The sequence below is a fragment of the Melozone crissalis genome, unplaced genomic scaffold, assembly GCF_028551555.1.
Source record: "Melozone crissalis strain CALT ecotype California unplaced genomic scaffold, PUWL_Pcris_2 ptg000019l_1, whole genome shotgun sequence".
In the NCBI taxonomy this organism is placed as follows: domain Eukaryota; kingdom Metazoa; phylum Chordata; class Aves; order Passeriformes; family Passerellidae; genus Melozone; species Melozone crissalis.
In genome coordinates this window covers 28,669,927-28,692,243 of record NW_026535797.1, presented here as the reverse complement: position 1 = coordinate 28,692,243, position 22,317 = coordinate 28,669,927, and positions in this window count along the sequence as shown.

Below are 22,317 nucleotides of genomic sequence, written 5' to 3'. Positions count from 1 at the left end.
TTGGTCCTCTCCAGGCTTTGAGATCTCTCGACTGGAAAAAATTCCACTGCTTCCTGAATTTACTGCACGAACTTGAAACCCTCTGGCCTTCCTTGCTGATCTTTCTGCCTCTTCAGCCCCAGCTGGACAGGCACTGGTCCAGCCTGCCACAAACATGGGGTGTCCACCTCCCCCTGGGTCCCACCAGGTACAGAGCAGGAGCTCATGTTGCTCCTACAGGGAACGGGGGAAAATTCCAGCAGCTTGAACAGAAGCTGGTGTACATATTGCAGCCCCAGATCATGTGGGGTTTTTCATTTCTGTGTTACCACTTGGGCAGAGCTGCTTTGCCCAAGGAAAGCCCTTGCCTGTCTGTAGTGAGTGGTATCTAGGAAAGCATAGGTGGGCAGGCAGAGCCTCCATCTGCTCCCCTTTGCCTGTCCCACAGTGCAGCAGGCAGAGGGCTGAGGCACACACAGGAACACTCTCAGCTGCTGCTTCACTTGTCTGAATCACAACATGGCACTTCATGAATAATCCTTTTTCCACAAAGACAAAAGCAGGATTTTGCTGCTGACTTCCCTAATGCTGCAGAGACCAGCTGATTAAACTCTTTGGAAATGCATGTAAATTATCTTTATTGCACTGACTTCAATGAAGCTAGACAAACTTACACCCACTAGGAAACTAATCCTTATGTATTACTGCAGTAATGTACAACTGGACAAAGAAATACAGCTACAAATGTAAATAAGAATATGAAAGAAAAAGAATCTTTCTCTTTCCTAGAAGCTGTTACCCCATCAGATTTCCACAGGACTGTAAAACTCTTCAGGCTACAGACTTTATTCTCTCTGCCTTTCACCTTGTTTTAAACAAATGCAATCTTTATTATTTTTTCCTATCCCAATTCAGTTACTATTTCCTGCTCTGCATTTAATTGCTAATAAGAAATTAAATATCTATCCTGATCAAAAAATTATTTTCCTTTTGAATTATCCAAATGTTTAAACTCTGCTTCTGTGGCAAAGAGATGGCACTCCGATGAACAGACCCATCTACAGAAATCTTTTTGATAATGGTGTCCTTCTTTCAAATCCAAACATTTCCTTGATGTAGAATACAAATTGAGCTCTAGTGTATAAGTCAGCTAGGATTTCAAAGTTGGCCTTTATACTTTGCCATTAATTAATTCCGTCCGAGAAATTCAAACAAAGATACAAACAAAAAAGTTCTCTAAATACATTACATAAGGCATTCAGAATATTCTAATTCATTCCCCTCCAGGAACACAGCAGAGTCAAAGAATAGTGTACACAGCATGTTTGGACTGTATAAAGAGCACTACAAACTGTAAGAATAGTTTAAAACCCATTTATTTAAAGCTCTCCACTATAAGAGCTATTGTAGAGTGTTTGCTAATCAATCCACACTTCTGAGTTCTAAACAATTGCAGGCTAAATGAAGTGTGTTTTTCTTTACTTTCAGATGCAGGAACAAAGTTTCCTATTAAAAGGGAGGAAATGCAAGCAGAAGGCAGAAGACCTCTTCCAAAACTTACTGAAACTTCTGAGTAGTTTAAATATTGGCTAGAAAGTCAGAAACTCTTGTTTGTGATCTCAGAAAGAGACATTCTTTCCCAATACACCCCATGAACATTTTTAAGTCAGGTAGAACAACTGTTTTCTCTGATACAATGAGAAAAGCCTCCAAAATCAGGGGAAACTCATACAAATTACTTAAAATTTTTTAAAATCTCATTTTCTTGGAATTATAACATGACTAAATCAGAAGCTGAGAATATGGGTCTAGATCTCAGTATAGTGAGATCTTCCAAGCTGAGTAATCAAAAATGGTTTGTGCTTAGGAGTAAGTACAACAGCATGAAGTAAAAACAGAACAGCTACGTCTTCTCAGCCTGAAAGTACATTAAGTTTTGTTCTTCTCAAGATTCACTTAGTTCAATTTGTATAGAAACACAAGGGAAACTTATCACCTCACACCTTTGGCACAAAGCTTAGCAGTATTCATCCACCTGAAACCAGATTTGCTAGACAGGAGAAGAGGCACAGTCACAAATGCAATGTCAGAAAGTAAAAGAAAAAAGAAAGTAAAAAGCAGGTTTTGCTGTGCTCCCCACTAGCTCACAGATGACACCTCCTTCCTTGTCCCTCCTGTGTGACAATTTCTATAAAAGGCCACAGAGTTTAGTTGATACCACAGTGTTATAAGTACCATTAACTGCTAAGAGATTTCCCTAGACCATTATCTCCTACTCTTAGCTGATTATTCCCTGGAGCCCAGCTCACAGAACACTAATTTGTGCTAGGACCTTGTATGGTCATTGTTTTTGTGCAGCCCATCTCATTATTTTCTTGTAATTTTATTTACTGTGCAGTGAGACCTAGGAAAGTCCCACACCAAACTGGATACTTTATAGAACTAAATTCCTGACACTTGATTGTGAACATGCTGCATGAGAAAGCCAATATTTGACATAATCTTCACTTTTTATTTTGACACATCTACAATAATGGACAATCTCAACAGAATTTTAGGTTACAATAACTTGCAGCATTGCCTGAGACTGTTTGAGAAGATGCAGCTCCTGTAAAGGACAGAGATTAACTCCAGTGCCTATATGGGCATAGAGAAGCATATGTATTTCTATTTTTCTTTGATTGTGTTTGATAACAAAGACTGTATTTCCATCATGTAAATTTTGAGGGATTTGAGGGTTGTGTTTAACATGCAGTATACTTAGTGCAGGCTGTTTAAATATTCATCAATGCTCTTTAGGCACTGAACCACAGGCATTGAAAGGCAAAAAAAAAAGAAATAATTTCACTTACATATTGTAGGAATCAGCTACTGGAAACAATCTAAATTGAAACCAAGAAAAGATCAATGATTTACCTCTTTCCTCCCTATAATAAGTGCCAAATGTCTGGATTCAGTCTTTTTAATCCACCTGGAAACGGAAGACACAACTAAAACCATACTGAATGCATTGTCTCTCTCACCTAAATATCCCAACCCAGAGGAAGCTGATGCCTGCGTTCTCAGAGCTTATCTATCTGCAGAGCTTTGTAGTCTCTCATTCAAGAATTTGGATTTTCTCTGAGATGTGGCTTGGAAATGAGTCTGGCACAATATAATGTCTTTTGTTATGTAATTGGAAAACTTCATATCTTCTTTTAATATTAACATGGGTTTCAGATGAAAGAGTAAATTCCACTTTTCTTAAGGAAACAAAGCCCATCTGATCCCACATCTTTGCAATGTACAGACAGATATCCAGGCATGAGCAGCAGGCTCTGCTGATTGTCCATGAAAAGCAGCATCATGAGATGCTATCTGTATTTTTATTGTGACTACAGTTTACAGACCACATATTCTGGTGTGCTGACAGATGAATAGTTCCCCAGCACAGCGTGGGATGATGGCCCATTATACAGCTAAGGGTCTGTAAGGAAGGTTTCCATGACAGCATTCTGTGTATCACTGGTATTTTGGAAATAACATTCAGCTTTGATCTCTGACTTCTACAGGTTTTACTGTTCCCATGAAGCATTATATTCAAGCAAAAAAAAAAAAAAAAAAAAAATATAAGCCAGGGCTAGCATGAATATTATATATACAGCCAGGAATGCCTGGAAGTGATATTCCTGAGATAAACCATAGAGCTAAGTGATAAACCACAGAGCTATTTGTTAAATGCACCTATTAAATATCTTTAATTACCTGTTCTACTCTCTGGCCAGTAACCATTCTGTCTTGGGACTTATTCTGCAGTTTTATACTGCTGAATAGGTTCAGACAGCTGGCATTTCCAGCCTGCTGTCTATAATGAAATATAGGATTTTTTGAAAACAAAAACTGATTCAAAGCCCCAGAGAAGTTAGCTTCAATCCTGGGCCAAAAAAAAAGGGCTTTTCTATACATTAAAACTTGATGGTTTTTATGGTCCACAGAGCTGAGGATGAGTTTAGCACTGAATGACAGGGGAGAGTTGGGACAGGAAGGGCCTTAAGAATACTTCACATTCAGATGTTGTTCCAAGTAAAGTTATAATCTATTTTGCAGCTGTTTATTCCTCTACATTTGGACAGGAATTTCCAAGGGGTCTGAAGGATCTAGATGCCCAGTTCCTATTGAATTTCAGTAGCATTCCACCCCTTAACTCCAGTGGGCTGCTCTGCAGGCTGTGAGACATGAAGCACAGCCTCTGTAATGAGTTTAAACAAACAGTGGGGATCTGTGATTTTTCAAGAACAAGGCCACAATACAGGTCCCTTGCACAGGGAGAGGTCCTGTGCAACTTTCTGCTAGTTTGGAAATGAAGACTTTTCTCAATCCACACATGACTCTGCTAAAGCAAAATACACTATCACATTATGCATATCTGTCTGTAAGCATGTACTTACAATTTATATACAATAAAATAGCTAACTGGCTGCCATCTGCTTAAGGGGCTTTTCTCTTAATCATGTGAATTTCAAAGCATAGAGAAAATTGCAGAAGGATTTTAATTGTATACAAGATCTGAGCTTAGATAAACCACCTACATGGATTCTTAATCTTTTGTGGGCAGCCAGTACTTCTTAATCAGTGTAAAAAAGAATTCAATAATAAACACAAACACTGAGTGACAATACAAAAGCATGGATTTTCTAGCACATTTGAACATATGGCATGAAAAAATTATCTCTGATAAGGAAGAGAAGATGTAGTGTTTCCAAAATGCAGCTTTAATTAATCAATTTCCCCACATTTTTAGAGGATTAAGAGTAAAATCTGAAGATGGAGAGAATGAAGTGTACAGAATTCCTCAGCTTTACTCTCATGGACAGAGAAGAGACCTACTCACATTGTCCATTCCTAAAGTAAATCCCGAAGTGTTTTTCTGTATCAATGTCAGGCAGGAGCATGAGCCACTGGTGTCCTACTTTTCTACATGCTCCTCCATTTCAAGCTTCAAAATAAGCCAATGAAATATACCAGTGAACATTTCCATCCTTACAAATGTTTTCAATTGCACCCTGTCAGGAAAGCAGTTTTGCTGGGGCATGCCAAGGAAATGAGCCTTTTGCTCCTGTTTTAAAAAATGCACTGATTTAACTTGTGAAAAAGTTGGGTGTAAAGAATTACCTGATGTCCTTTGATAATAGGCAACAAGAAATAAGAGCTTCCACAGGAATCAACAAGAACAAGATGCACTGGGGGCACCACAGTTAACCCAGCACAGCACTTTGCACTAAGCCTTGGTATTGCCTAATGGTAAACACAGTAAGAATTTGTGTGAGACACCAGGGCTGAGAGAAAGTCTAAGGCCCTTAGCACAACCCTAGCAGTGAGGGTACTACATGTGATAGAAATTTGTTGCTTCTCTAAATTCACAGCAAGGGAAGGGGTGAGATGGAGGAAAGAAATGTTTAACCTTCCTCAGGGTTGGGTGGCATGCTCAAGAGACACACTTGGCTCTGGTAGCTTTCTTCAAAAGGAAAGGTTGTTGTTCTGAATTTGTAGCTAGCTCTGCACAGCTACTCACCTGATTTCTATTCACAAGTCTCATCTCGTGAGTTCAATCATCTTGACTGAACTGTGGGTTCAGTCCCTGTATAGGCCATTCACTTTAGAGTTGGACTTGATGATCCTTGTGGATCCCTTCCAACCCAAAATATTCTGTGTTTCTGTGATTTGGAGAAGTTTGGTCTGTGGGAAGAGGCAGTCTTCAATTTCTGAGGAATGCTAGTAGTCCCAAGAAGAAGTGATGGTAAATTACTAGATAGGATGCACCAGGAATCTGTGTAACTGCATGTAGGGCTGTTCATTGCTACCTCAGGTCATTTATCAGGTCCAAGCAGCACTCACTTCCATAAGAAAGGATTGTTCCTTTACAAAAAAGAGCAAATGAAGAGAGGAGAAAAGTGCTGCTCAACCACTGTCTTCCCTATTTTTCTCACCAGGCTTTTGTTTATTCTTTGACAGTGTTCCCTATCCTCATCTTAAGTACAAGATAGCCAGGTTGAGGAGGACATGCTTGAGGCATTTGCAGATTTTTTGGGATATAGAAGCTGGAGAATTTCCCAGGTAAGCAGGCACTCTGAGCCCACAGAGAGGGCTGGCACTTTGCCCTGCATCCCCAGCTCCAGAGACCCTCCTCACATAGAGGGGAGTGTGTTACATGCCCTACAAGTCTGAAGACTGGCTCCTCTCTGTTCCATTCTTTTTGGCAATATCACTTTGGAAAAAGCATGGTACAAAATGTGGGATGGCAATCAAACAAACCTACAGTCAAGGGCAAAGCAACACTGTGTCAATAGTGAGTTTTGATGATGAGGTATTCCCAACCCACACAATCTGGATATGCAACCTGCTCAAGCCAAAGTCAGAAAATAAAACTGAAGTATGAATTAACAAGCTGTGAAGGAAGCCAAAGAAGATTTTTGACTTTTTGCCTTTCTTGATCTCTTGGCAGCTGACAAGCTTTTGAGCTGGCAGAGGCTGCCTTACCTACCAGGACTGTCCAGCACAGGGAGGGCTGAAGGAAGGCTGCAGAGGGCAGGTACAAGAAAATGGGCAGAAACAGCAGCACTTTTCAGCAAATTGGAGCATGGAAGTGTACAAAGCACTTAGATACCTCATTTTAAAAATTGTGTGTCATGGGCAAGTGAAGATAGATGCATCTTGGGAAGAGTTTTACTTCTTCTCTGAATGTTCTGGCAGCATGATATTGTGCACTTGGCAAGTTTCCCTAAAATCAAAACCTTAAATCAGTGGGCAATGCAGGCCAGTATTTCTTGAGCTGAGAGATGGGCTTCTCTTCTAGGTTTCCTTTTTTAATCTTTTCCTTTCTGATGAAAATTTCAAGGAACTTGAGATGCAGAAAATACATTGCAGACCACCACTTCTAAACAGATGCCATTTTATAGAAGCTGGTAAAGTCTGGGGCTCCCTGGCTGTTTTGCTTTCTCTCCCCTGACTGCAGTGAAACCCAGCTATGTAACATCTGATGCCTACAATTCACTCATCAGCAGCTATTCTGCTTTTTTTTCTTCCCAAAGAGAATACCAGGCAGCTCTAATCAGAGTTGATGTAGATCAATGTGAGCTTTTACTTTCATTATATTTAAAGGGACATACGATTTATTGATTTGTGTATCAAATTTTAGCACACGTGTTTTCTCTTTTGTCTACAGTCAATGCAGCAGATCTGTAGATCCAAATGTCATGCAGTACAAAACCAGAGTAATATCACGAAGATGATTAGGCAAAGATATTGGCATAGGACACATTTATGTTATAATTTCGAGTTTTTAATATGCAAAGATGACTACTTGAGTGCAAAGCTGGAGCCCTGAAAAAGCATTAAATCTGAATGTCCTTGCTCTGTGGGGGTTTATAAAATGCCTGTTTGTTTGATTTAAACATAATGTCCTATTTCTAGATATTTTTAAATGATTTAAAATTAAAGGCTAATTTATCTTGTGGTGTTGATAATTAGTTGAAAAAAGCAAAGAGCTGTTTTTTTAAAACAAGAAAAAGCCCACATACTGTGCTGTCATATATCCTTTGTTTAATATGCCTTTTTCTTTTTGTTTTTCCTGAACAATATGGTCCAATTATACATCTGACATAAGCTTATCACCAGAGTCAGGAATTAGGTAGTATTCACCTCAGTGGCCATGTACAGGCATGCACATGTTAGAGATTCAGTCTGACAACTGCCTAGGCTCCCTCTACAGTCCAAGGAGCAGGAAAGGCACCTCATTCTACCCCATCCCCAGCTTGGTGTCCTCTCCAGGGACTAGCTCCACAAACATAGCTCACCTTGACTATTTAGCTGAAATTTGTAAAGCCAGATACAAAAGATATGGGTCCCAGCTGCAGTGAAAGCTGCTGCTTTTACTTGAGACCAACTCTGCTTAATTTCACAGGTCTGACCCAGCCCCAGTGCCTCCCTTCAGCAATGCATTACAGGCTACTTCCGTGAGATTAGAGCATTCTTACTGTCAGGCAAAAGCAAAAGGGACTTGCTGAATCATGTCCTCAGTCTAAAAGAAATACTGATGTTCACTTGTTAAACCCTATAAATTATATAACATTCTTAATGGGGTTAACTAACACAGTATTAAGGACAGAGCAAACTGACAGCTGTAGTGTCCCTAACATATGAGAGGGGATTTTAGCACCTTTGACCTGTCCTGCTCCTTTCCTTGAAGTGCAGAAATATCATTCAGATTTCTTTCTCTTTTAAAAAGGGAAAAAGAACATGAAATATAAGTTAATACTTATGAATGACAGCATGATTGTCCACTAAGGAGGCATCATCAGCCACTAAAAATTCATTTTTTCAGGGCATAATGTACATCTATCATATGTCTCCTGCATATTAGCAGAGCTGAAGCTGGGGACAGAGAATACCCAGAGTTTTGCTTTTGCTGTGTGAATAAAGGCATGATCCCATGTGAATGACTCACTGCTGTTGTGTAAGCTTGTAAGCATCTTTGCATGAAAGATGAAGGCATTTTAGATGAGCCTGCTCGAATCAGTGCCATCCTCCCAAGCTTGAGAACATCATTCTGAAGAACACAGACTTGAAATGCAACAAGATCTGAGCTTCAGCATTACTGGAAAAGAAATCCACCACAGATCAGCTAAGAAGTATTTGTTATTTCAATTTACAATTCAGCTTGGCCATGGAAATGCCTCTGGTCAGGATCCTTTTGAATCACTACTCCAGTCATGCAGCTTTTCTGAGGAAAGGTGTGGTCATTCCAAGTCCATTTTAGGGAATTGGTAGGTCTGAAACACACACTAGTGGAAAGTTCAGTTTCATGGTAATATTTTTAAGAGTTTGTTTCAACAATAGCAGATTGATCAATTTCTTTAATTATTTGCATTTTAAAGGAAACTTTATTTCCCTGCCTCCAGTTTTCACTGAACTTGACCTATCAGGATGAATGTGTGCTCATATGAAACCCCACAGCATGGCTGTCATAGGCTGGGTACCAGCCCCTGCTGCTGTCCTCCTCTGCTCAGCCATACCAGCTGCTTGGACAGCCAGGGGAGGAGAGGAGCTCCCTGGGAGCCCACACATGCCCTGCCTGCTCCAAGGCCCCCTCCCCTCTCTGTGGTTGCTGGCTGTGCCCCCAAGTGTTGCCTGATGCATCTAGAGGAGCTGCTTGGCTCCCAGGGTGGCACACACCCCTTGCCTGGGACATGGAGGTGTGTACAGAGCCTGGGAAGCTGGGAGGGGCACAGGTGTCCCATTTACAAGAGCTGGTACATTCCTTTGTCACAAGACTGAAAGTACATATGGCCTTTATGCACTTAGAACTGTTATTTCTGGCACTGGTTCCCACTATCTCACCAGTCCTGGTAACCCTATGAGCAGGTACTGCACAGATTACATCAATCACAGCCAAACATGAAAAATCTTGCAAAAAATTTATCATCTTGCCTATGAAGTCTTGCCTAAGAGACGACACAAGGAAGATAATACAAACTTGAGAGACAAAACTTGTTTAGCAGGCCCTTGTTCTTTGCTCATCCAGGACAATGTGGTGAGCTCTTTGCTTCCCTGGGCAACTGCACTGAAGCTGGAACACTTTTCTCACAGCCCAAATGCCGGTTTCCATTTTGTAGAGCTACATAATTCGATTTGCTCTGGTGGTTCAAAAGGTCAGTGGGGAAGGGCTCCTGTGGAGAGGAGAGCGAGCAGCTCTCACTAACAAATGGGTGCCTGCCTTGGAAAACAGCACATGTCTGTTCACATCATCCAAACTGCTAAAACATCCCACTGAGAGTGAGCCTGCCACAGGAGGAGACTTTTCACATCTTTCAGCCACCAGGAGTTACACAAACATGAGCCAGAAAAAACATTTTGCTCTTTAAAAGGGAATCATTATAAATAGCGCCTGATAAAGTTCATTCTGCTAATTTGTGGAAATCGGAGGGAAAACAGGACCCAGTAGTTTGAGGAAAGCATTCAGATGTAAAATGTGACTTCAGCTCGGTGGTGGTGTTGTGACAGGATAGAGACAAAAGGATATTCAAAACACACAGCTAGGAAAGGGGGAAGGAAAGCTGAATCCCAGCTGCCATGTAAGGACAATCATGGTGTGTGAGTTGGAAGGGAACCACCCCAGTCCAAGTCCACAGCCAGGGCAACAATTAATACAAAGGCAGCAGTTCTTGTAAAATTTCAAATATGCATTGCTAAGGTAAAGCAAAAGCATTTTCAGAGCAAATGAATAAAGGTAAAAAATACATTCCTTTCTACAAACAGAGCAGGTCAAAGCAGTGTTATTCCACAAACACAATGGATCACAAGAAATGTTCCTCAGAAGTACTGTCCTGCCCTGCTCCCTCTGGAGGGAGAGAACTCACTAAGGGAGAAGAATTAGATCTGTACAGGAAGCATCAGTCTGCCACATTTATACAGCATCTCTTGTCACAAAGGGTTTGAAAGATATTTAACATGCAGTGTTAGCAAGACCATTCAGCTACCAATGAATAGAAGCTTCTTGATAATACCACAGGAGTTGACCTCTCAGCCTGGGAGGCTCTGCAGTGGTGGGGCAGGAGAGCCAGGCACATCCTCCTGGCACACACACTGTGCCCACTCTGCTGCCAGTGATCACCCTGGCTGCCCTGAGGGCACCCCAGCAGCATAAGCACCACCTGAAAGCCTGCACAGAAACCCTCAGTGCTTTCACCTGTGCACACCTCACTCCTGAGGCAGAACTGTGAGCATGGCAGGTGTTGGCCCTGCTGATCTGTAGCTCCTGGAAGCACTCAGAAAGGAGGAAGGGAAGGTAAGTGCCAAATCCACATTGACTGGCAGACAGTGATGTCCTTGGTGCTGTATAATCCTCCTGCTGACTCAAAGGTACACCAAAACCCAGCTGACTATAAGACTTTTCTGAATAACTGCTCTCTGGTTTATAGAAGAACTGTGTGGAATGGTACATCCCAGAGCACCATGCTGGGCATAACCTACCAAAGAAGCTGCACTACCTGCTGAGCTTGAGCAGACCCAAAGAAATTATTTGGACCTGAAGTTACCTGCAGGGCACTCTCAGCCTTTTGAGCCCTGTGCTTAAAATGTCTGTTTATGACCTCTTCCCCTCCCATCCAACAAAAGAGGAGATAATTAGTATGAAAAAGCGAGATGCTGGTAAGAGAATATTGTGAGGTCAAAATGTTTTATACATGTGGTTGAAAAAATAAAAATCAGTTACTAAACTGTGGTTTACATAAAGTGCTCTTGGCATTATTTTTTTTAAAGGCACAGCAGTCCTAGAAATACTGAAGTTGGGTGGTCAGTATTTTTGTTTCAGTTTCAAGCAACTGGTGGAAAATAGGAACAGACAAGCCATGAAAGCTTAAGCCTAACTTTGGCTGCTTTTCTGGCAAGAAATCACTGCTCAGCCTGAGAATGTTGCCATAGTCTACAAGAATAAAACTGCAGATCAAATGGTATCTCAGACTAAGTGTCAGTTTTAATGTAGAAGGTCTTTATCATGAAGCAGAACTAGGAAAAAACCTCAAAGCCACTGAGGGCATTGTGGCATTTTTTTTTCCCAGACAGTAACAAAACTCCTGAATGGTGCTATTTGTGGTTTGTGTCTGTGCATCAGGAACATGTGAATTTTGGCTTGTAATTATTCAGACACAGGACAGGAAGTCTGAGCCAAGGATGGGTTTTATTTCTGCCCTGAAACTGCCTTTCATACTTTCTTGAGATCGTTGAGGAATGACCCTCAAATCCTGGAGTGATACTCTGTGTTCTTAGATCAATGTGCAAAAACATTAGGAGGAAAATTTTGTCAGAAACCACCTTTAGTCACTTCACTCACTTTCAACCTTGCACTTCACAACTTTACAAATACAAAAAAAAAAGTGTTTCTAACAGCAGGGATAGCAAAGTCCTTGATAAATGACCCAGGAAAGAAACACTGCAGTGTTTAAAGAGAAGCTTAAACAAACACATATCAGAAATGTGTTTAAAGCTTCAGGAGCTCAGCTGGAGCTGCTGCTTTGCAGCTGGAGAGGCAGAGGATGGCTGTAAGGCTGTCCAGGCAGCACTTGAAGGTGAGGGAGCCCAGTATCTCCTTTTTCACCCTCACCAAGGCAGGAACTTTGCCTTATGTGCTGGGGGAAGTGCCAGAACTGACAGCCCCTAACCAGCCTAACCTGAAAATTTAGCCCAACCTAGAGGTGTTTTGCTCATTATAACAATAAAAATCAAAGGGAGATTAAAAGGAGAGGAATCACCTGTCACCACAGGTTATGGGATGTTCAAAAAGCTTTGTAGGTTCAATTGGGTTCAAAGCAATGTTTGCTACCCTGCTGACACAATTGGTTCTCCTGCTTTCTTGTTTTTAGTGTTTGTGCTTCAGCTGCAGCTCTGTCCTTTCCTGCACAGTGGGCCATCTCCCTCCATGGCTGTGTTCCAACAAAAAGAAAGCTTGTACATGGGAAAAATGACAAAATTCTACCTTGTCCCCACAACCTTTCATCTAAAGTCTTGACTGTGTGCAAGAGGTACCAAATGCACCCAGGCAGCCATTTTCTGCACTCACAGTAAATCAGGGCTTCTGGGTTTCTTGAGTTCAGCCATGGTTGATTCTTCATAAATACTGCTGAGTTCCTTCCTGTGCCTGCAAAGGGACAGCTCTGTGTCCTCATTTTCACTACTAGGATGTTTTTTGAAAAACTAACCATTATTTTGTACTTTGAAAACATGCTGTCTCTTCAAGCATAAAATTTTGGCACAGATAGACCCTGGGTCTTTTATACAGTAAATTGATCAGATTATTTTGTTTAAAACTATTGTTCTGAATACAATTAGAATTTCTGGCTCTTGGACTGTGTTCATTTTGGCCTCATCACAGCTAAAATTCTGACTTGAAGCCCATATAAATATTTGCCCTTTTAGCATTTATTTTGATTCTAATCATACCCATAGTTTGGTTGCCTTTTTTAAAAGAAGAAAATACATATAAATCACATTAAATAGATCACTTTGCTACAGTTTTGCCATCAATGTCTGCTCTGCAGAGCAAGATATCAATGCCAGATTTTTCCAGCAACCTCTAGACATTTACTCTACTGTCCTGTAATTGCTTTAACATGTATTTTCCTGCACAAGCTAACTATTCACCATTAATTTTACTAGCAGGAAGACTCTGCCTAATGTTCAAACTCCAGAAATTTCTGCACTCATACAGTGTTTACTTAAATACCCCAATCAGTCTTAGCAAATTTAGTACTGTGCTGTGCAAACAGGCTGACCTCCAGCACCAGAGCCTTGCAATGAAATCCCAACAGGTTTGAGGCACATACCCCAAGCCTATTCAGAAGAGATCCATTTCAGCCTTTAAGCACATGAATCTCTGACACTGATTTATCCAAGAACAGTGTTTTCCTGTTCACTTCTAAAGGCAGATTTGGATTAGATGAATGGCTGGTAAATTAATATATGTCTGGCTTATAAAAATGGAGTTCAGGTTTTTTCTAACAAAAACAAAATCCATTTTTGGATAGACTTCAGCCTGTGGACTGACTCTCCCCACATTCCCAGGTGTGCTTTGACATTTTGGAGTGAACTGAGCCAGGACAATAAGACGGAGCCTTTAAACTCAGCTTGCCTGGTTGAGCTGAATAATTTTCCGGCGTGTTCACAGTGGCAGGCACTCTCTTTTCCCAGTGTACATAACAAAAGTCAGCATTTACAGCGCTGCTGAGGCTGCACGCTGCTGTGCTGCTCCTGGGAGCCCGGCAGGGGCACGGGAGGGGCAGGGCCAGCCCCGGAATGGAGCTGCAGCCTGCGGCAAGGGGAGCTCCCGTCTGCACACACCATGTGTGCCTCGAGCAGCACAGCACGCTGCTTGAGACCACCTCATTTAAAACACTGACACAGAAATTTATCACGATTAACATGAATTATTGCCTGCCTTGCCAGTTTCTGCAGTGCAATGGGAGGTTTATTGTGGTCAGGACAGAAACACTGGGTAACCTGCAGTGTTGCTTACTCAGAGCAGCTGCTCTGCAAACACACACGACTCAGGTGATCTGGCTTTGGGGTTGGAAATGCAGGGCTTTGCAGAAGGCACAAATCCCAAAATTGAAATGTGAGAATCGATACACCACAAATTTCTTTTGCCATATGCCACAGGTGCATCATGAGCTGTCTGAGATTCCCCAATACATCACTCAAGATCCTATTCAGTGTCTTTGCTCTGAAAAAACTTTAAAAAAACCCTCAGTACACAAGGCACCCCATTTTTACCACAGCTTTTGACAGAGGTAGAAGGAATTTATCAGAAGCATATTTAACGGAAGGTACAAATTTTTCTAGCTTTACAAGATTTTGTTTTTTTCTTTTAACAGAAAAATAAACCCATGTTCCAATCAGTTCAACATATTATACAATAATGAATATGCTGGAGCTTATTGTTATAGCCAGTGATGTTTCCAGTGTTCTTTACTCAGTATGAGTGTATCTATACTAGAAGGATATAAACAAAGGGCCAGATGGGAATAAAAGCAGACATTATAGCCAGACCTGATTATGGAAAGCTCCAGAACTGAATCCAGTGACTTTTTGTCAGACTGATGAATGCTATGCTGAAAGGCAGCCAGGAAGGAACTGGATACTTCTGGATTGCAGAATATGACACTTTCTTGGATATCTTTTTCCAGTTGTAAGTGACTGTTACTGTTAAACAGTCCTGTCTTACTATTTGCATTCATCTGGCTGCAGCTTCCAGCTGATGATCTTCCTCATGCCTCTCTCCACTAGATTCAAGAGCCCATTAGAAACCATTAAAGTATTTATCTGCTGTAATCAAGTTGCCCCTCAAGCATCTTCCTGATGTACTGCATAGATTGAGCACCTTAAAAAATCTCTCCCTGGAAGGCATTATCTCTAGCCCTCAAGTGAGTCTGGGAATACTTGCATCACTCTGCTTGCCTCCTAACAGCTGGCCTTTTTATTTGTTTTCTTTTTTAAAATTTGTCCTCTTTTTAAAACCCTGATCAGACCAACTTCCCCAATACCAATTTACCAAAAATATACAAAACCATATCACACATTTTCTCCTAATTATTATGCCTCCTTCAGCCATCTGGGCATTTTTTCCCCTAGGGCTGAATACATATTAGCAGTTACATATGAAATATTGTCTCAGTTGCCTGATACATCCAACAATAGACACAGCACCCCTTTCCACAGCTGTAGTAGCCAACCCTTGTTCCTAAAGATGATTTTTTCCATTGAATCACTCAAACAGTTTAGGAAGTGGTTCAGATATTTGCCTGACACTCTGCTCCTCCTGTTATTTAGTATTCTACCAGTCACTGTGTTATGCCATTTTTAATGCCTACTTTCAGACTATGGAGAAACTGCACCTCCCATTGAACCTGTGCAGTGAGGTGCACTTTACAGACTTGATTTTGCTATGATGATTAAAATATACACTGCAGTAAAAATGTAAACTTAACCCAGAGGTTGAAATCAGCTTTGTCTTACCACAAGAATTACACTGTCAGGCTTACGTTCTCTCAGTGTCAGAAATCTTTTTCCTAAGATTTTTCTTGCTTTTCTATACAAAATGAGAACTATACCATTTTTATGGAAATGTCATTAAGTAAATTCCCTGCTCTTACACAATGATGGTGATTTCTGCTGCTGCTCTTTTGCATTTCAAAACTTTTAATGCATCCTGTTTGGTTTTCCCCCACTTCTTACTTTCTATGTTTGTAATTTTTTACTTTGTTTTCTCATAAAGTAGAATATGCTTTTAGGTAGAACAACATTTTCATGTAGCTAATGGATACTGGCTTTTTGTCCATCTAGAAAACTCAGAGATCTTTGAGATTTCTTTGATGTTTTGTGTGCACATGTGTCATAGTTGTCATTATTTTTGTTCAGCCCTGATAAAGCAGACTTTGGGGGTCAGTCTCTCTCCACTGGATCATATCCATTACTGACGTAATCAGGACATGATCATCAGCTTCTGTGTAAACACTGATTTCTGGCTCACCAAGCGACTCCTTTTACTCCATATAAATTAGACTCCAATTGCAGCTACTGTGTTTAAAGATAAAGAAATTTTGAAATAGAAATATGCCTTTAGAATAGGGAACTTTAATAATGCTCCACTTTAGGTGACTAAGAACTATGATGTGTAAGCTTAAGGGTCAAACTGGCCTTCCCCTGTAAACCTTGATCTTTTCACCACATTTTGGAGAAGAACTTGGGAAATTATTTATCATGTTCTCTCATTTTATTTATGATCCACAAAAGGTTCTCCAGCAGTATCTTCTGATGGGCTTTGCAGCAGTAATGCATTTGAATCAGAACTAATCTGTTCTCATTCACCAATGTAATTAATACAAGCAAAGGTCTCTATAATACCCAATTAGCAGACACGTGCATCATCAGAAAACTCATTCAGATTCATCCCCTTCCAGGCCCCTAATTTTACCAAAATATTATCTGAACTCTGTGCAGACCAAAGGCTTTTAATAAACTTGGCAAATTAAATGGTTGCAGCTACCTCAGTGCAGATAGCTCTATTCTTCATGGCTTAAAATCCTATCTGCAAAATCCTATGACTTAGAAACACTGTCACAGAAGAAAAAGATAAGCTGCTTATGGTAGTTGGAAAGTCATGTTAGATTACAGAGGAATTTGACTGTTTTCCTGGAGGAAATCCACATGTATGTCAATTGTAGCAGCTAGAATTGGGTCTCCTGGTTATTTATGCAATTGGGGTAAAGAGAAAATTCCCTGCAGAAGCTAAAGCTGGGAGGGCAGCTGCTGCTTCCCTCCCTGGCAGCACAGCACAGCACAGCAGCCTGCTGGGCTTCTGCAGCCATGCCCCCACCTGTGCTCAGGGCTCTTTGCACAAGTGAAGTGCAACTGGAAAACTGCTAAGCCAGAGCCCACCAGGGAACTTCTCTTTACTATGCCTTGCTGCAAAGTTGTGCAGTTCATTTTATGAATGACTAGTACATTGCGTGACTATTTCTAGTTTTGTTCCCTGTTTCAGCTGACAGATTATATAAATGTGCTGGTACAGCTTCACGTACAACACAAGAGAGCTGAGTTTTCAAGCAGGTTATTCTGGAAGCTCAACAAAGGAAACTATGATCCCAGGGAAGAGCTAACATGAAGAGGAGAAAGAGGCTCAGATCATTGTGTGAAGGTAAGATCAGGGAGACAACATGATCTATTAGGAATGTAATTTCTGTCTGTAATTTTCTTCTTTCATTCTCAGTGCCAAGTGACAGTAAGTGTACAGAGACCTGATAAACATGCACTGAAGAGAGCAGGGAATACAAGACACATCAGTGTGCACTCACAGCCCAGGGGGGCCAACTCTGTCCTGGGCAGCATCAGGAGAGGGGCCAGCATGTTGAGAGAGGGGATTCTACCTCTCAGTTCCACCCTTGTGAGACCCCACCTGGAGCACTGCATCCAGCTCTGGGATCCTCAGAACAGCAAAGATGTAGACCTGTAAGAGTGGGCCCAGAGGAGGCCAATAAGGTAATCAGGAGGCTGGAGCACCTCTCTCATGAAGGCAGGCTGAGAGAGCTGGGGTTGCTCAGCTTTGACAGTGGAAATCATTGTGTGCTTTGAGACCATGCTGCCTGATGAGCACTGAGGGTGATTTGTGTTTGAAAGCAGCTTAGTGTTTAACCACAAAAAAATGCACTGAGAATTACCTGCTTTTCAGATGAGACAGGTAAGCAGGGTGGACACAAGCCATGATGTCCAGAGCTTGTTTTTCTGGAGACTGCATCAACCAGGAAACCATTTCAGAACACCTGATGTAATCAAGCCTTCAGACAAGGACAGATGTCATCAAGCTGTGTCACGGGATTAAAGTCAGAGGTTAAACTGACAGCATAAAATGCAGCAAATTGGCAAAGAAAGAGCTGAACACCCATAATAAAAACATTATAGGAGACAGATGATTTTATTGTAGCTAACAATGAACAGGAACCAGCATCTGCACTGAAGCAGAAAAAGCAGTGAGGGAGCACCAGCCCAGTGACTGTGACTGCAGATTTGCTGAACTCATTGAGAGCCATGACAAGAAGGTATAAGCACCCAATGCAAGATTAATGATGCTGCCTGCAGGAGAAGTTTGGAAGCAAAAATTGCCAAAGGAAGCAAGAACTAAAACGGTATTACTTAAAATATGTGTAAGCAAAGTACACTGGCATATAAAGAGGCCCTGAGAATACCAGAAGTACCCTAGACATTAGGGAAGTACCCAGACAGAAATCCCTGTATCACTGTATCAGCATTTTGCCTTGCACTAGGAATCTTGAGGGAAGGACATTGACAAATGACTGCATGCCTGGACAAGTAAATCAAGTTTTCTACTCATGTATGCCACAGAAAGCCACAGCAAAGAGGTTCTCGTGTATTTTTCACCCTGCTGTGCTGTCTGCATTTCAGTTGGGAAACCACAATTCAATTCAATAAAATGGTGGAGCACTCATGCCAAAGTAACAAATTGGAAGTCCTAAGAAGCAGGGTTCAGCAAAATGTGTGCTGGAGTAGACAGATATCTGATCTAATTTTTAACCCTCCAGCTTTCCCAAACCTTGTTTATGTATTAGCCAGAGAGGAAATATAAGGTGAAATAAACATGGGGTTTGGTTTTTTCCTTTTAATATATGCTCTGATCAAAAGTTGGGATGAAATTTCTGTGCTGTAATTGGCAATACTCGAAGCATATTTCCTTTTAGAAGTCAGTGATTAGCAGAGATATCACTCTTCTCTATGGCCCACAGTCAATCTCTAAAACAAGCTACATGAGTGATTTTCAAGGCTGTTATTATTTTTGGCTGTTTGCAGAAATTTTTCAGCTATGAGTTTTCAAATTGAACTGGACACTTTCAACTGAGATGACAAACTTTAGGCAGGATGTCTTGAATCCCCACCTCCTCCAGCCCTCATGCTATCTGAAGAAAAAGCTGATTTCCTTTCACAAGCTGCAGGCATGACAAGTCAGCACTCATTGCAAGGAATAGAAACAAACTCCTGCTCTCAGGCTAGTTCCTGATGGACAGCAGAAAAGGAATTTCTGAAAAAGCCTCCTATAACACCAGAGTAAAAAAGAAACCAAAAAACCTGTGTTAGTAACACAAATAAATTTGTTCTGCACCCACAAGGGAAATAAAGCATTTTTTGCACATCTCTTGACAGTTTTCTGATAAATGCCTTGACCCCAAACATCACTGTTTTCTGTCCTCTTCTGTTCCCTTTTGGCAGGTTGAGCAGTGTGTTGGTGGTACACCCTGCTCTGTTTTGTCAGTTCTGCCTGTGAATGACAGCTTGTTTCACTGGGGTGTGAGCAGCCGGTCATCTGGCAAGGACCCACAAAGACTCCAGCCCAAAAAGCCAAGCTCTTCCTAGCTCCAAGCCTGCAAGGCTTTAATGAGCTCTTGTGGAGAAGCAGCAGCTATCAGAGATTCGTTAAAGATGAGGACATCCTCACACAACTACTAATTGCTCCAACTCACTAGATTGTGTTGTTTGTGAAAACTGGACCCTGCAAAGCGATTCTTTCAATTTAAATTTTTGCAATTCTTTGTGCCTGTTTTGAAACTTTCCCACTCTGCCCATGAATCAAAGCACACAACAGTTTTATTTTCTTTTTCATAATGACAGAAGAGAGTTATTCTGCTGGGGTCTGTGCATAACCCTGTCTAGATAAATATTCAGCTGTTGAAAACTATGATATTGTTACCTCTCTGAGAAATAATTATAAGGGTATCATTAATACTATGTCCTGTCTACTGTATAACTATTGGAATACAACCTTTCTAAATATCCATGTGGACAATATTTTGCTCCTACAGGTTTGATTAAAAGCCTAGCCTTTTAAGAAGGGATGTGCAAGTCACTACTGGATCAAAATATATTTCCTCAGTGAAATTATAAAGCCTCTAGCATATATCAGTTTTGATCTCATAAAAAAAAAAAAAATCTGTTCATCTGCTCATGCTTTTTATGAATGCAATAACTTCCAGTTTACCCAAACAGTCTTCAGTTCTACCTTGTAAATTCATTAAAATACAGCACTTGTCATTTATAATCTACCTATTAAAGTTTATGTTTGAGGGTGTTTAAATTAAGGACTATATAGACCAGAGCTGTTAGTACCACTCACTTTGCTTGGAAATACACGTTAGAATCAAGCCAGTGGGTTTTACCTCCAGTGTTGGAAAATTATCTCTCAAGCTGCATTTCTACAGACAGATTACAATCTCTGAAACTGAAGCTCAAGTAATTCCATTAGAAGCATTTGGGGATAATATCACCAAAGAGTTTTGTAAATTAAACACAGCAAGATATTTTAGATCTCAGAGGGCCATGTTCAGAACGGCCAAGTGGCAAGAGATGTGCACCTGCATGTGCCAGCTAAGCCCAGGTGACATGGTACCTGTGAAAATTTACCTGCAGCCCCATCTTCCTCTCACCTGACATACTCAGGCAGCACTTGCACCTGACAGGCACAGGGCTGACTGGTTTTGCTTCTTTTCCTGGGTTGTTTTTCTTCTCATGGAAATATTTTGCAAATATGAATTGACACCCCAACTGGCTTTTTCTAGCTTATTGTAAGAACAGACTTGAAAGAGGGGCAGATTCCTGATCTGAAGGAGGAGCAGAGCTTTGCTCCACAGTGCAGATTTGCCTTGAAGTGTCTCACTGGGCCATCTGTGATCTCTGCTCTGAAGCTGAAGATGCTTTTGAAATAGCAGCTATGCAGATGCCCTATTCAGATGATGAGAGTCTGCAGTGGTTTAACTGTTTCTAGAGAAAGAGCTGAAAAGCTCTGCTGTGCTGAAAGGCTGTCTAATGTCCTTCATGGAATGATCATGGTTAACACCTTTGCACTACAGGAGGCTCAAACTGACCAGAAGGATGTTTACCTGAATAGATAACAGTGTGTTGTGTGGGTCATAGCTATGAAATAATCCTCTTTTCCCATGGAAAGGGCATCAGAAACCTTGTGCCCTCCTTGCAAAAATGTGAAATAAACACCTATGTGGTTAAAAAATAGGCGGAACAAAGCCCCTGAAATACAGCTATAAAATCTTAAACTACAGCTCATAAAGGTCAGGCTGTCCAGGTATTCAGCAGGGAGACTTGCACTTGCTGCTGTGGAGGCACTGGCTGATCATTTAGCCTCAGTCCCTCACCAAACTGCTGTGAGGTGCTGGGTTGCTGCATCCCCACAGGGCTGTGCCCCAGCTGAGACTTGGACCCCTGCTATGCTTTAATGCCCTCTTCCCACTGGAGGATGATTTTGGTTTCCAGCTAAATCTGTAGAAAATCTGTAATAGCTGAGAATTAAAATACTTTTCACACATTTTGAATGTGTCACAGCTTTTACCAAAGGAAGGACAGGTCAGAAACAACACTCTTTGGAAAAGCAATGGTTATCACTAAGTCTCCTTTGCTTTCCTAGTCCCTGAGGGTCTGACAGTCTTAGGAAAGCAGGATTTCCTTGCCTCTCTGGGTTTGTCACTGAGCTGCTGGATATAACCTAAGAGAGCAAAATCCATTGTTGCTGTGCAGGAGCTCCCTGGCGAGGCTCATCAGCCATCCCCAGCAGGTAGCCACAAGTGGCGTTGCCAGGGTGACCTCCTTGCCAGCAGCCTTGCCATCTGCAGGGACAGCCACCGCTTAGCTCTGCCTGGTTACAGCAATTAGGTTCTGACAGTGGAGCACTTAGCCAACAACTCCATAATGCAAGGCGTTAAGGAGCTCCCTGAGACAGGTGAAGCAGCCTCACTTCCAAAACGGTTTGCAGCCCATGGGAAGGTAGACAGAGCTCCCAGGTGTGGAGTCGTGCTGCAAACCACGCAGGGACACAACCTGGGGGGACATCCCACAGCAGACACACAGGAGCACCCAAGGGTGAGTGAGCAGCACATAGCTCCCCAGAAATCTCCTGGAGGAAATCTGCTTGTTCAAGGCATTCAGTCAAAAACAGAACAACAAGCACACTTGCAAAATCCCTTTACAACTTCCAAAGTGGGAGAAGAATGCTATCTCCCCAAGCATACTGCATGGAGTGCAGTGCTGTCTTAGCACTCACTAAATGACTACAGTGTTGTTTTACACACTCTTCTAATCTACTTGAAATGGCACCTTTTCTTACAGATATTCAGCAAGGCACCTGTCTTCCTGCTGCATCCTAGAAATGCCTGCACAGTCCCTTGAGACAGGGCTCAGGGCCTCAGTGTAGGCTTTTATTGTATAAAAGTAGTTGACAAGCGTGCAAATACAGGTGCT